A 14,794-nucleotide genomic window follows, 5' to 3' on the forward strand; every position below is an offset into this window, starting at 1 on the left:
ACGAAGCAGCAAGGTAGCCCAAATATGAAATGTTGAGGGCAACCCCTGTGGTTAGTGTGTTTATCGATACTACAGAAGCAGCAGCCAAAAGGAGAGCAGACATATATTCTCTCTCTAAAGAATACAGGTGACTTAAAAACGTTTCCCCCAGAACTTCACTGAAACAGCTCTGGAACAAGCAGTGATAGTTAACTCGGTAGTTTGGAACTGCCATAATATTCACTGTAAGTAAAGGGAAACTGAAATTAATGAAGCAGACAAGCCTCTCCCCAGGTCATGGCACCAGAATTGTTGATGGCTGATGTAATACCTTGTTTCTGATCTTCTTAGTTTAAAAGAATTTAAACAAGAGACACACAGCAAAAGAAGCACAGCATAATTTATAACAAAAAAAGAATATTTTGAAAATTAAAAGCAGAATAGATGGTACAGTCTGAGAAAGATATTCCAGGACAGCCTGCTCATAAAAGTGAAACAGCATTAATTATTGCTGGAGTGGGAGTTTTGCATGATTATTCATAAGAAGGCGGAAAGAAATGTTACAGTAAGCATGTTCTGATTTGTCTTCTGGGTGCACAAGTGCAGTAGCTGTACACATTTGTGCATACATTGCATGTCTCTTTAGCATCTTAAATCTCCACACAGGAATGTGTTTTTTACTATTAAAATAAACAAAGGGTCAGCTTGAAGACAGATAAAATCAAAATGCAAATGCTTTCTAGAAGAAAAAGTCCCTACTGAAGATAGAGTGTTTCAAATGACCCCAAGTGCTCCACATCTTAAAAGTTGCCCCCATAAAGCTGGAACACTATTTGTTCCTCACGTATCAGGTCCCATTTTTGGCTCTGAGCCGCTCGCAAGCCAGGCCTGACTTGAGATGAGAGCATTGATTTCAAGTGTAAAATGCCTAAATAGTCGGCAGCTTCAGTTTGTATTTCAGAGCATGTCCACTTAAATGGGTTGATGAAAACGGCTCACAAGACTCACGCCTCGGAAGTGGGGTTTTTTCCTTTGCTCTTAGCAGATTTTGTGCAACCCAATAATTAACCTTTCTGATGCCTAGACTTTAACATTCGTGAAAAAGGCGACTTTGAGAGTGATATTTCCAGGAAGCCACAGCCTTTGTCACCCCCTGTAGAGCTCTGAAGCTGCTCACAAGCAGGCCAGGTGGAAGATTTCTCTCAAAAACGGTTGAGTGTGTGCTCTGGCTAGAGAAAAAAGAGGGCTGCGGCACAATGGACAGTGTCTCAGACATCAGGAAAATTTCCGCAGCAGTTTAGGAAAGAAGGCAGCGCCCTGGGCTGCAGAAGACGTAATGCTCTGGAAAGAACCCTGGGTTCAACTGAAAGAGGAACCTGAGAAGGATAGTGCCAGTCGGGTGAGGACAACCCGCCCGATTTGGGAAAAGGTAAGCTATCTTCGTAGGGTAATACCCTCCTCAATGCTCAGCCCAGACCTGCCCTCCAGATTCACCTTTGTACTCACCTTGCAGAGTCGGCATAGCATAAGAACCCAGCAGTGCTTTGGACTCCAGGAAGTCCACACCTCTCTGCCCCTCCCTCCAGGGCTATTCACCCCTGATCCCGGTACATGCTAGGATTATAGTTCTGAAGCCTACCGACAAACAGGCTGAGAATAGTTAATGGACTACAGCTCCCAGCATATTAGGTGGGGCTTGTACCACTCTGCCCCTTCTTCCAGGTCTGCGCCTCGCCCTGGAGCCAGGTGCACGCTGGGATTGTAGTCCTGTAGCCCCTTGACCAAAGGGTTGGGAGTGTTTATGACAATACATCTTCCAGCAATCCTAGGGAGGTGCACACAACCCGGTCTCTTCCTCCAGTGACACGCATTGTCCCCGAGACTTGCTAAGATTGTAGTCCTGCAGCTCTTTGAGGAAAGGACTGGAAGTGTTTATGAGCATACATCTCCCAGCAAGCCTAGGGAGATGCACACAGCCCCGCCTCTTTTTCCAGTGACACGCACTGTCCCTGACCCCTATGCATACTGGGATGGTAGTCCTTTAGCCACGGGACCGGAAAGTCTGGGAGTCTTTATGAAACTACATCTCCCAGCAAGGAGAAGGAGGCGCCCACGGTCCAGTCTCTTCCTCCAGTAACGCGCACTGTCGCCGAGCTGGGTGCATGCTGGGACTGTAGTCTTGCAGCCCGGTGACGAAAGGGTGGGAGTCTTTATGAGACTACATCTCCCAGCAAGGCCACCGAGGCGCGCACGGCCCTGCCTCTTCCTCTAGTGACACGCACTTTCCCTGAGCCCGGTGCATGCTAGGATTGTAATGCTGCAGCCCTGTGAACAAAGGACTGGGAGCGTTTATGAGACTGCATCTCCCAGCAAGACCAGCGAGACATGCGGAGCCTCGTCCCTTCCTCCACTGATTAGCGCACTCTCCTTGAGCCTGGTGCATGCTGGGATTGCAGTGCTGAAGCCCTGTGACCAAAGAGCTTTGTTACAGTTATCTGTGAAGTATTCAACAAACTACTTTACTTATTACTGGAAGCCAGAAACTCAGTTGCGTTCACTTTTTGGATTTTATATAAGTGAAATTGTATAATATGTATACTTTTACATCTACTTTCTTCTATGCAATATTATAGTTACGGTATTAATTCATGATATTGCAGATAGCTATAATTTGTTTATTTAAAAATTATTTTTTACATAGTGGTAAAGTGTACATAAAATTAACCATTTTACCTATTGTAAGTGTGCAGCTAAGAAAAATTAACTACATTCACATTGTTTTGCAACTATCGTTCCCATTCATAGGAACCTTCTTTCAACTTGCAGAAACAAAACTCTACCCATTAAGTAAGCTCCTTGTTACTCCTGGCAATGCAGTATTTGGGCCTGTTCTTTTTTTTTTCTTCTTTTCTTTTTTTTTTTACTGAGTCTCTCTCACTCTGTCACCCAGGCTGAGGTGCATTTGTGCTCTCTTAGCTTACTGCAACCTCTGCTTCCCTGGTTTCCAGTGATTCTTCTTCGGTAGCTGGGATTACAGGTACTTACCACCACAGCTGGCTAATGTTTTCTATTTTTAGTAGAGACAGGGTTTCTCCATGTTGGCCACACTGGTAGCAAACTCCTGACCTCAAGTGATCCGCCCTCCTGGGCCTCCCAAAGTGCTGGGATGACAGGCCTGAGCCGCCGGGATTTCAGCCTTTAAAAGCGTGGGCCCTGCCACCTTTTGCTGCGGTCCTTACACTCCGACGTGTCATCTCTGCCATAGGTTGACTCCTTGAGCCCGCTATGCCATTGCACTCTAGCCTGAGCAGCAAGAGCGAAACTCCATCCCCCCACCTCCCTGAGCAATAAATAAATAAATAAATAAATAAATAAATAAATAAATAAATAAATAATAAAATCTCTACACATGACCTATAAGTTTGTGTTTCCGTGAGTGATTTCTAAGAAATGGCACTGTACACTGAATGCAGTGGCTCACGTCTGTCATCCTATCACTTTGGGAGTCCAAAGTGGGTAGGTCACGAGGTCAGGAGTTCAAGACCAGCCTGGCCAACATGGTGAAACGCAGTCTCTACTGAAAATACGAAACTGAGTCGGGCGTGGTGGGGTAGACACCTGTAATCCCAGCTACTCGGGAGGCTGAGGTGGGACAATTGCTTGAACCTGGCAGGTGGAGGTTTCAGTGACCCGGGATCAGGCCACTGCACTACAGCCTGGGCAACAGAGTGAGACTCAGTCTCCAAATAAATAAATGAATGAAAGAAAGAAAGAAAAAAAGAAAAAAAAGAAAAAAAAAGAAAAGAAAAGAAAAGAAAAAAAAGAAAAGAAAAGAAAAGAAAAAAGAAAAGAAAAGAAAAACAGAAAGGAAATAAAAGAGAGAAATGAAAGAAAAGTCACTGTATCGCCACTGGGCTAGGACCTTCTCTCTTTCTGTCTGTTTCTCTCTGTCTCTCTCTGTACATCTCTGTCTTTCTCTGTCTCTTTCTCTGTCTGTCTCTTTCTTTCTCTCTTTCACTGTCTCTCTCTCTCTCTGCCTGTCTCACTGTGTCTGTCTTATGTCTAACTCTCTTTCTCTGCCTGTCTGTCTCTCTCTCTCCCTCCTTGTCTGTTTCTCTCTCTCTCTGTCTCTCTCTTTCTGTCTGTTTCTCTCTGTCTGTCTCTGTTTTTTCCGTCTCTTTCTGTCTCTCTCTTTCTTTTTCTGAGTCTCTTTGTCTGTCTCTCTCACTCTCTCTCTCTCTGTCTCTCTGTGCCTATCTTCTGTCTTACTCTCTTTCTCTGCCTGTGTCTCTCTTTGTGCCTGTCTCTTTCCCTCCCTTTCTGTCTCTCTCTCTCTCACTCTCTCTGACTCTCTCTGTCTGTTTCTCTCTGTCCATCTGTCTCTCTCTTTCTTTCTCTCTGTCTTTGTCCCTCTCTCTCTGCCTGTCTCTCTCACCGTGTCTGTCTTCTGTCTTACTCTTTCTCTGCCTGTCTGTCTGCCTTTCTCTCTCTCTCTCCCTCCCTGCCTTTCTGTTTCTCTCTCTCTCTGTGTGTGTCTCTCTTTCTGTCTGTTTTTTTTCTGTCTCTCTCTGTCTGTCTGTCTCTTTCTCTGTCTGTCTGTCTCTCTCTTTCTTTTTTTTTGAGACAGAGTCTCACTGTGTTGCCCAGGCTGGAGTGCAGCAGCGTGATCTTGGCTCACTGCAAGCTCCACCTCCCAGCTTCACGTCATTCTCCTGCCTCAGCCTCCCGAGTAGCAGGGACTACAGGTGCCTGCCACCATGCCCAGCTAATTTTTTGTATTTCTAGTAGAGACGGGGTTTTGCCATGTTAGCCAGTTTGGTCTTGATTTCCTGACCTCGTGATCTGCCTGCCTCAGCCTCCCAAAGTGCTGGGATGAGAGGAGTGAGCCACCATTCCCTGCCTGTCTCTCTCTTTCTCTCTCTCTCCCTCTCTCTCTGTGCTTACCTTCTATCTTACTCTCTTTCTCTGCCTGTCTGTCTTTCTGTTTCTCTCTGTCTATCTCTCTCCCTCCCTGTCTGTTTCTCTCTGTCTCTCTCGCTCTTGCCCTCTCTGTCTCTCTCTCTAGCTGTTTCTATCTGTCTGTCTCTGTCTTTGTCTCTTTGTCTGTCTCTCTCTTTCTTTCTCTCTGTCTCTGTCTCTCTGCCTGTCTCTCTCACTGTGTCTTTCTTCTGTCTTACTCTTTTTCTCTGCCTGTCTGTCTGTCTCTCTCTCTCCCTCCCTTTCTCTCTCTCTCTATCTCTCACTCTCTCCATCTCTCTCTTTCTGTCTGTTTCTCTCTGTCTGTCTCTGTCTTTCTCTGTCTGTCTCTCTCTTTCTGTCTCTCTCCCTCCCTGTCTGTTTCTCTCTCTTTCTCTGTCTCTGTCTCTCTCTTTCTGTTTCTCTCTGTCCATCTCTTTCTCTGTCTGTCTCTCTGTCTCTCTTTCTCTCTGTCTGTCTCCATCTCTCCCTCTCTGCCTGTCTTTCTCACTGTGTCTGTCTTCTGTCTTACTCTTTTTCTCTGCCTGTCTGTCTCTCTCTCTCCCTTTCTCTCTCTCTCCATCTCTTTCTCTATCTCTCTGTCTCTGTCTGTCTGTTTCTCTGTCTTTCTCTGTCTCTGTCTCTCTCTATTTCTCTGTTTCTCTCTGTCTCTCTCTGTCTGTCTCTGTCTGCCTGTCTGTCTCTATCACTGTCTCTCTGCCTCCCTTTCTGTCTGTTTCTCTCTCTCTCTGTCACTGTCTCTCTCTCTTTCTGTCTGTTTCTCTCTGTCTCTTTCTGCCCATCTCTGTCTTTCTGTGTCTGTCTCTTTCTCTGTCAGTCTATCAGACCCCCCATGCCAGTGAGGGCCCTGCACCTTCCTTGAAAGTGAGAAGCACGTGCCTAGAGAGACTGAGAGAAATCTAGACAGACAGGCCTTGCTGGGCTTCTCCACTCGGTGTGTGATTTCGGGAGGTAGGGGCCGGGTCCCCACTTGGATGGAAGGGGCATTTTCAGACTTTTCTCTCTGTCAGGTGTGGCGTCCATACTTCTCATATTTCCCTGATAAGCTCCTCGACTTAAAAATAAATCGTTAATGCTGGACGCAGAGGCTCACGGCTCTCATCCCAGCACTTTGGGAGGCCGAGGTGGGTGGATCGCCTGAGGTTGGGAGTTGGAGACCAGCCTTGCCAACATGGTGAAAGCCCATCTCTACTAAAAATACAAAAATGAGTTGGGCGCCATGGGGCAGGCGCCTGTAATAGCAGCTACTCAGGAGGCTGAGGTGGGAGAAATCACTTGAACCTGGGAGGCGGAGGCTGCAGTGAGCTGAGATCATGCCACTACACTACAGCCCGGGCTTTAGAGTGAGTGAGACTCTGTCTCTAAATAAATAAATAAATAAATAGATAGATAGATAGAGAGATAAATAAATAAATAAATTCTTTTCCATGCTGACTGACACTTGCAGGCATGGGTTGTCTTTGGGCATCACCTAGTGGCCACTGTTATTGAAAGTCGGGGTGACACCTAGGGAGGTCTCGCTGGCTTCACCGAGCCTGGGGCAACTGGTTTCTCTCTCCCCCTTCTGGAAGCCCCTCCCTCTCTCCCTCGTTGCCTAGGGAACCTCCGCCCTGGCGGGTGCCCTATTGTTCTTTGATCAGTGCTTTAGTTTTCTTTGTGTTTTGGTTTCTTTCATGTGCATAGACTCTTCTACTTGGGCTTTAGTTTAATTTTCAAGTCGCCCCGGCTCCCCCCACTACCCACGTCAAGTTGCCTTCATTTAGTCAGTTAGGTGGGTTCCCCCCAAGCCCCCCACCCCCTGCCTCCCAACACCCTGCTTGGAAACCTTCCAGAGCCACCTCTGTGTGCCTCGGTCTTCTCTCCCCATCCCCCACCCCTTGCCGGCGATCTCATTCTTGCCTGGCTGACATTTGCATAGGTGGGCGTCAAGCCTCACTCAGTGGCCACCGTTTTTGAAGATTGGGGAGGCACAGTCCCACTTCCCCAGAGGCAGCTTGGGCCGCTGGCATAGCCCTTGAGCCACGTGGGCAAGAGGGCAGGTCTGCAGTTGTGGGGTTTTTCCCCCGCTTCCCTCCTCAGGCCTCCCTCCCTAGGAAAGCTTCACCTGGCTGGGCCTCAATCACCTTTTTTCATGATGTTTTAGTTTCTCCTCCCTCCAGCATAGTTTCACAATGGGAACGGCATCACAGCTCTAGTCTGGGCCTCCTTAGTATTTGCCCAAAATTGAAACGCTTTCTGAAAACTAATATTTTGCTCACTTAAGATTTCCAGGGACGGTGGGGGGAGGGGGGAGGGATAGCATTAGGAGATACACCTAATGCTAAATGACGAGTTAATGGGTGCAGCACACCAACATGGCACATGGATACATATGTAACAAACCTGCACATTATGCACATGTACCCTAAAACTTAAAGTACAATAAAACAAAAAAATCCTAAAAAAAAAAAAAAAGATTTCCAGGGACGGTGCCTTGGCCCATGTTTGTTGGCTTGTTTTGTTTTGTTCGTGTTTTTCCTTTTTTGTATGTATTTCTTTTCAGGTGAAGTAGAAATCCCCAGTTTACAGGAAGATGTATATTTTCCCCAGGACATGTTAGCTGCTGTTTTCTCCTGTTGTTAACTGGCGCTTTTGTTAATCTCTCCACGTGTAGTGAGAGCCGGTTGATGTTTACTATACTTCATAATATCTTATTTTCTAGAAATCTGTAAGCAAATGCTGCTGCTGCTCTTGCTGCTGCTGCTGCTGCTCTTGCTGTTGTTGTTGTTGTTGTTGTTTTCAAAGTATACCCCGGCCACAGTTTATGGGATCAAAAGCATTATAAAATATGTGTAATTATTTCTTGAGCACGCCCTTCCTCCGCCTCTCTCTGTTTCTCTGTCTGTCTCTGTCTCTTGCTTTCTCTGTCTTCTCTCTCTCTGCCTCTGCCTGTCTGTTTCTCTCTCTCTGTCTCTGCCTGTCTGTTTCTCTCTCTCTGTCTCTCTGCCTGTCTCTCACTGTGTCTGTCTTCTGTCTTACTCCCTTTCTCTGCCTGTCTGTCTGTCTCTCTCTCTCCTTGTCTGTCTGTTTCTCTGTCTCTGTCTCTCTCTTTCTGTTTCTCTCTGTCCGTCTCTGTCTTTCTCTGTCTGTCTGTCTCTCTCTTTCTGTCTGTCTCTCTCTCTGCCTGTCTCTCTCACTGTGTCTGTCTTCTGTCTTACTCTCTTTCTCTGCCTGCCTGTCTCTATCTCTCTCTCTCTGTTTCTCTCTCTCTCTTTCTGTCTGTTTCTCTCTGTCTCTGTCTGTCTCTGTCTTTGTCTGTCTCTTTCTCTGTCTGTCTGTCTTTATCTTCTTTCTCTCTGTCTCTGTCTCTCTCTGTCTGTCTCTCTCACTGTTTCTGTCTTCTGACTTATTCTATTTCTCTGCCTGTCTGTCTGTTGGTTGGTCTCTCTGTCTGTCTCTCTCTCTCTCTGTCTCTCTCTCCCATCTTACTCTCTTTCTCTGCCTGTCTGTCTGCCTGTCTGTCTGCCTCTCTCTCTGTCTGACTCTCTCCCTTCCTGTCTCTCTGTTTCTCTCTCTTTCTGTTTCTCTCTGTCTCTGTCCATCTCTGTCTTTCTCTCTTTATCTGTCTCTCTCTCTCTTTCTGTCTCTCTTTGTGTATCTTTGTCTCTCTCTCTGTGTGTCTCTCTGTCTCTGTCTCTCTCTCTCTCTCTCTTGCTCACTCTCTGGCTCTTGCTATCTCCTGCCCTCTCTTTCTTTGCAAAATAAGCTCAAGTACATCTAATCTAATCCATTACCAAGGCCTGAATTCTTAACTTCAGACATCCCAGATTTCATCTCCCTACAGAATGCTGTACAGAACTGGTGAGTTGATTTCTGGACTTGGATACCTCATAGATCCTACATATGAATAAAGATCAAACCCTAAAATCTGGGGTTGCTTCTCCCTCAACTGTCTTGAAAAATCATGCCTCTGTTCACCTAGGATGCTGGGAGGGTTTTCTCAATGTGCATCTGTCCGTGTCCTAAGTGACCTGTGACCGAGCCCTGTCCGTTCTGTCTCAAATATATATCTGCAAACACTTCTCTCCATTTCCGCAACTACCCACGGCCCCTTCTGGAACCACTGGCTCTTTGAAAAAAATCCCAGAAGTGGTATTGGCTTTTTGACTAGGAGGCTTAAGCCTGCTGAGAACCTTCTTGCCCGGGATTCTGTGTGAACAAAAGTGCCTCTGCTGGGAGCTGGGATCCTTGGGACCATGCTTGCTAGTGCTGGATGAGTCATTGGAAGGATGCACGGGACTCCGCAAAGCTGACCTGTCCCACCAAGGTCAAATGGATACCTCTGCATTGGCCCGAGGCCTCCAACATACATCACCATCACCAACCATCACTGTCAGCATCCTTGTGAGCCTGTACAAGGCCCCGATTCTGGAGAGACTCCTGGGAGCCCAGCCTTCGTTGGCTAAAGTCCAAAGGGATGGTGACTTCCACCCACAAGGTCCCCACTGAACTGAGATGTGGAACATAGGTCAGAGAGGGGACCAGGAGGGGAGACGTCCTGACAGGTGATGAGTTCCCTAGGCTCTGGCCACACTACCCATGTCCCACGTCCTGGGCACCTGCGGGATACCACTGCTTTATCCCCTCCTCTGTCCACAGCCACCCCCACCAGACCCTGCAACCCACCCACACACGCTGGAGGTTACAAAACCACACGGCGTGAATACAGCCTGGCAGAGTGAGAGCCCATTTCACGAGGTGGGGGGTGTGTGCGGGTTGTGGGGTCTGTAGAGAGCCCCATTCTTCCTCTTGGGTGTCTACAGGATAGAAATGAATATCGCTTCTTGGGCGGAGGGACTTCATTAGGCCATCACCGTTTGTGGGACTATCTCTCAAACCCTCCCTTGAGGCTACAAAATAGATTCCACCCCACCCCTCGACATTTCCCCCAGGTGCTGGATATATCCTCCCAAGAGAACTGAGCCTGACACGTTGAGGCAAACACCTTTATTGGCTTTGTGTGTTTGTTTCTTTCTGAGATGGAGTCTTGCTGTGTCGCCCAGGCTGGAGTGCAGTGGCGTGATCTCAGCTCACTGCAACCTCTGCCTCTTGGGTTCAAGTGATTCTCCTGCCTCAGCGCCACCATGCTTGGCTGATTTTTTTATTTTTAGTAGACACGGGGTTTCACCCTCTTTCATTGGTTTTCACTGGAGATTCTAGATTCGAGCCACATCTCATGCTGTGCCACAGAAAGACCTTTTTTTTTTTTAAAGCACAACATATCTGCTTTATTTGAGTGGCTTCATATATCATTATAATTGTGTTATAGATGAAGAAAAGGTATTAAACACTGTGCTAATGATAGTGAAAGTGAAAACAAAAGAAAGGCTATCTACTCTGTAGTTAAAATAAAGTTGCTCAGTATTTAGAGCTACCTAAATCGTCAGCATTTAAACTCTTGCTAGGAAAAGTTTGCCAATCTGAATAATCCACCTTTAAACACAATTTTTGATATGGTTAAGTTTTTAAGAATGCAACTCCAGCAAAATAGTTGAATAGACAATACACATTTAAAGAAAACACATAAAGATCAACCAGACTTGGGAAAAAATCAAAAACAACACAAGTGTTATGAAGAACTGAGTCCTTAAAATATGATGGAGAACATAGCTATCGGAAGAGAAGGTAGTATTGGCAAGTTGATTGTTACATTGATCAGCAATAGCTAGTGCTATCTTTTTGGCCACCTTTCAGGCAAAGTAACTACTACAGCAAAATGAGATATAATCCATTAAACAACATATTCACAAATCAAAAAATGTTTTAGTAATATAATACTTGAGATTTAGAAGCAAATCAAATGATACAACTCCACTGCTGTAATACTTAACCCCAAAGATAACTGTATCATCTGACAAAAATCTACCACAGAGTTATGACTTCAGAATTATAGTTTCTCTTGATATTTATTTATGTATTTATTTATTTTTTAAATTTCTTTTTTCTTTAGACGGCGTCTCGCTCTGTCACTCAGGCTGGAGTGCAATGGCGTGATCTCGGCTCACTGCCACCTCCACCTCCCGGGTTCAAGCGATTCTCCTGCCTCATCCTCCCGTGTAGCTGGGAATACAGGTGCCCTCCACCACGCCCACCTAATTTTTATACTTTTAATAGAGACGGGGTTCCACCATGTTGGCCAGGATTGTCTCTATCTCTTGACATTATGACCCGCCCGCCTCAGCCTATGAAAGTGCTGGGATGACAGGCTTGAGCCACCACGCCTGGCCTTCTCTTGATGTTTAAACTATTAAATCAGTCCAGAAAAATCAAACAAATGTCAACAGTAAGTATGGTGTTAAGGCAGAAGTAGGACCAAACGTTTTCATATCTTATTCAGTTGATAACAATATGACCTAGGTAGTAATTTCCGATGTGTCTACTTATACACAAGTACAAAACAGTAAAACAGAGATCCTGCTAAATAAAAGGGTATACTAACTTAATAGTAACCCCTTAAACTGGAACACTGTCAGAAAGCAGCAACTAGTGAATTGTTGCAATATTTGTTTCTATTATCTGATAAGTGAATTATGATATTCTTTTCCAATTTCCCAAGCACTTTTTGTCCCAATCACCATTTCAATGTTCGAAGAAAAGGTAACAAATCAAGTAACAAAACTAAAGAAACACACACACAAACAAAAGACAACTACAGAATCTGCAAAACTTTGGTAGAAGACTGAAACTGTTGAGTATAAGGATCTCGTATTCTATTATCATGAGTTAATTTGAGTTTGTTAAAAACATACATTTTGTAAGAAAACATTTCAGTTAGACATTACTGACCAGTATGTACCATCTCTAAGTATTTGTAAGTAAATTCATGGCAAGAAAGAGCTATCTAACAAGAAAAATTAGCGAGTACCGGCACCATCAATAAGAGTTTGTCTTTACACTTCATTACCATTTACCATGCATTACAATGTCTAGGATTGACTCTGATAGCATTTCGAAAACAAGCTAATGCTTTGTCCAATTCTACAGTGAAGACAAACTCACGCCCTAATACAGTATAGGCCTAAGCATAATTTGGATCCACTTCGATAGCTCTCTGGAAGAATTTAATTGCAATGTCGTGTTCCCGTTGCAAGCTGAAACAGTTCCCTGCAGCACACCAGGCCTCTGGCTGGTGAACTTTTATCCATGTCTGTTAAGTCTTTTGACAGAACCGAAAGAGCAACATCTTTTTAAGGATGCCAAAGTGTTGCAGAGTATATCTCCATGCCTTCGACCCTATAATTCTCAACCCTTATAACCTCTGAGAATATTATTTCAGCTTGCATGTACTCTGAAAGCTCAAAATAGGCCCTTTCAATTTGGCACAGTACCCAACCAGTATTGTAGTGGTGAGAAGGCAGATGGCTCAAAATATTGATAGCTTGTTTGCAGTGGTAAGAACACAAAGCTAAATAACCTTTCCCCCTTTCACGAAGAAGGTTCATCAAGCCTTCTGCTGCTGCTTTTTGTAGATTAAAAGCCTGAATCTGAGGTGTGATTGTGGATATTTTCCCTCCTGAAATGATGGAAGAGTCCAATTTTGTCATTTCCAGGCTACCATTTATGTTAGGTTGAGTTATTCCTCCTTCGTTAGTTTTAATTTTTGTTTTTCTGTTTGGGGTTTTAGGTGGACACTTCATTTTTAATTTTTTCCTATTCTCCTTGGTTGTGGAGCTGTCACTAGTAAAGAGTCGTGAATTTCTTTGGGGCAATGCATTTGGGGGAGATGCCACAGTGGGGCTCAATACTTGAGATGTTGCACTTGTTTGTGGACCAGAACTTTGTGTTTTTGCAAGAATTGGAGTTATCTCTTGGCTATTTCCACTCTGCAAGAAGACAGACTGTGCTCCAGTTTGGCCGATTCTGGCAACAAGCTTTTTTGAAGCGTCTCCAGTGGATGGCACGTCAATGACAGAAGGTGTCTAATACTAGTGCAGTTTTGTAAATAGGATCAATCTCCTGGACTTGGGCTTCTAATGGCAAAATCCCAACACTTGGAGTTAATGGACAACAGCTGCTGGTCGTCCTAATAAACTTCGACCAGTTTTTGGGTTATTTTGAACCTGTTTAGATAATATAGAATTTCCTGTTCCCAGTGGCACAGTATCAGGTGAAATGACAGCTGAATCAATAGAAGGCACTGGGGAATCTGTATTCAAGGAGTACTTTGAATTGGAAGATTCTAAATTCAATCTGTTTAATTCAATTGTATCCTGGGGTGTTTCCGTAAGTAGGGTCTCAGGCTGTCTGTGACATAAACTATGATGACGTACTTGTGTGGTGCAACAGTTGGGCAGACAGTTGCTAAAGTTCTGTAAAGATGTGAATTTAAACGTTTGGTCAGGATCTGGCTTTTCACCTATTTCACATAATGATTCAAAGGGATACCAGAGGAAAGGCTTTAAACTAAAGCTCTTTTCGTAACACTCTGATCCTTTGGCAAGCTGATCTGTCTTGCAATATACATGTCCCAACAATGAAAGAGTAAAGCAAGCTGAATCACCAAACTCAGTAACAATACCACCATGGCTTTTCTGTTTATTAAACACTCTATCCAATAAGATTTGTTCCCCTTCTGCAAGATTGCTGAGATCAACACAACATTTTACAAGCAGGTATTTGCATTGTGGTGTAGTACAACTGTGTCCTTTCAAGAGTCTATATGCTTTATAGGCCTCTTATGCATAAAGGTGTTCTGCGAGGAAAACCGCATCTCAGTAAGCACAGTGGTTTAGTGCTTGCCCTATAGCAGCCTGGACGGGTTCCTGCAGCACCGTCATCCTCGAGGCTCAGGCCCACTTTCTGCAGTGCCTCAGGCACGCCCCCTCCCCCGTAGCGGCTCCTGGGCCGGCCAGCCCTGGCTCATTTAAACTCACCAGCGACTGTTACCGGGGGATGGGGGAGGCCGAGCCAGAATGACTTCTTTATCCTACCAACTCTGGAAAGCCCGGCCCCTTGTGATCCATTGCAAACCGAGAGTCACCTCATGTTTGGAAACATGTGGTTTCCATGTTTCTGCTCCCAAGTTCAGTGGAGGGATGTGGCATGTAGGATGAAGGACTGTCTTCCTTCTGATTTGGTCTGCACAGTGGGGCCTAGGGCTGGAGCTCTCTATGTGCAGACCACTAACTCCCTCTACCTTGGGTTCCATTGGCCCCACCCTGGAACATGCGCCTTGGCAGATTCTGGCCCTTCCTGGCCCTTAAGTCGCTGTCAGAAACCCCATCTCATGCTCGGATGTCCCGAATGACTGTGGCTGGCACCTCTCTGGAAACATTGGAAATCTTTCTTCTATGCGTGGCCACCTAAAACCACAGGAGCTCGGGACACACGTGCTTTCGGGAGAGAATGCTGAGTCTCTTGCCAACTCTCTCTTGACTTGAGTTCTTCATGTGTGTGTGGTTAAGATGTAGTGAGACCAGATGTATTAACTCAGGCCGGGTGCTTGTGTCTCACACCTGTAACCGCAACACTTTGGGAGGCCAAGGCCGTAGGATCCCTTGAGGAATCAACTAACCCTGGGGAGGTTGAGGCTGCAGTGAGTGAGCCATAATGGTGTCACTGCACTCCAGTCTGGGCGAAAGACAGAGTGAGGCCCTGTTACAGGCAGGCCAGGCAGGCAGGCAGGCAGGGAGGCAGACAGACAAACAACAGCTGTATTGTGTTCTTCTCAGAGTAGGAAGCAAAAATAACAGAATAAAGCACTCAATATTTTATTTGGGGGGATGGATTTTCACTCTCGTGCCCACCCTGGAGTGCAGTAGCACCATCTTGGCTCACCAAAACCTCCACCTCCCGTGTT

General features: G+C 45.5%; 1 pseudogene; it reads right to left on the bottom strand.

Moving 5' to 3' along the window:
- Positions 1 to 11,902: 11,902 nt before the first annotated feature.
- Positions 11,903 to 13,772, bottom strand: LOC116464165 (cell division cycle protein 27 homolog; annotated as a pseudogene).
- Positions 13,773 to 14,794: the final 1,022 nt, after the last annotated feature.

Source organism: Hylobates moloch, unplaced genomic scaffold (assembly GCF_009828535.3).
Source record: "Hylobates moloch isolate HMO894 unplaced genomic scaffold, HMol_V3 SCAFFOLD_242, whole genome shotgun sequence".
NCBI lineage: Eukaryota > Metazoa > Chordata > Mammalia > Primates > Hylobatidae > Hylobates > Hylobates moloch.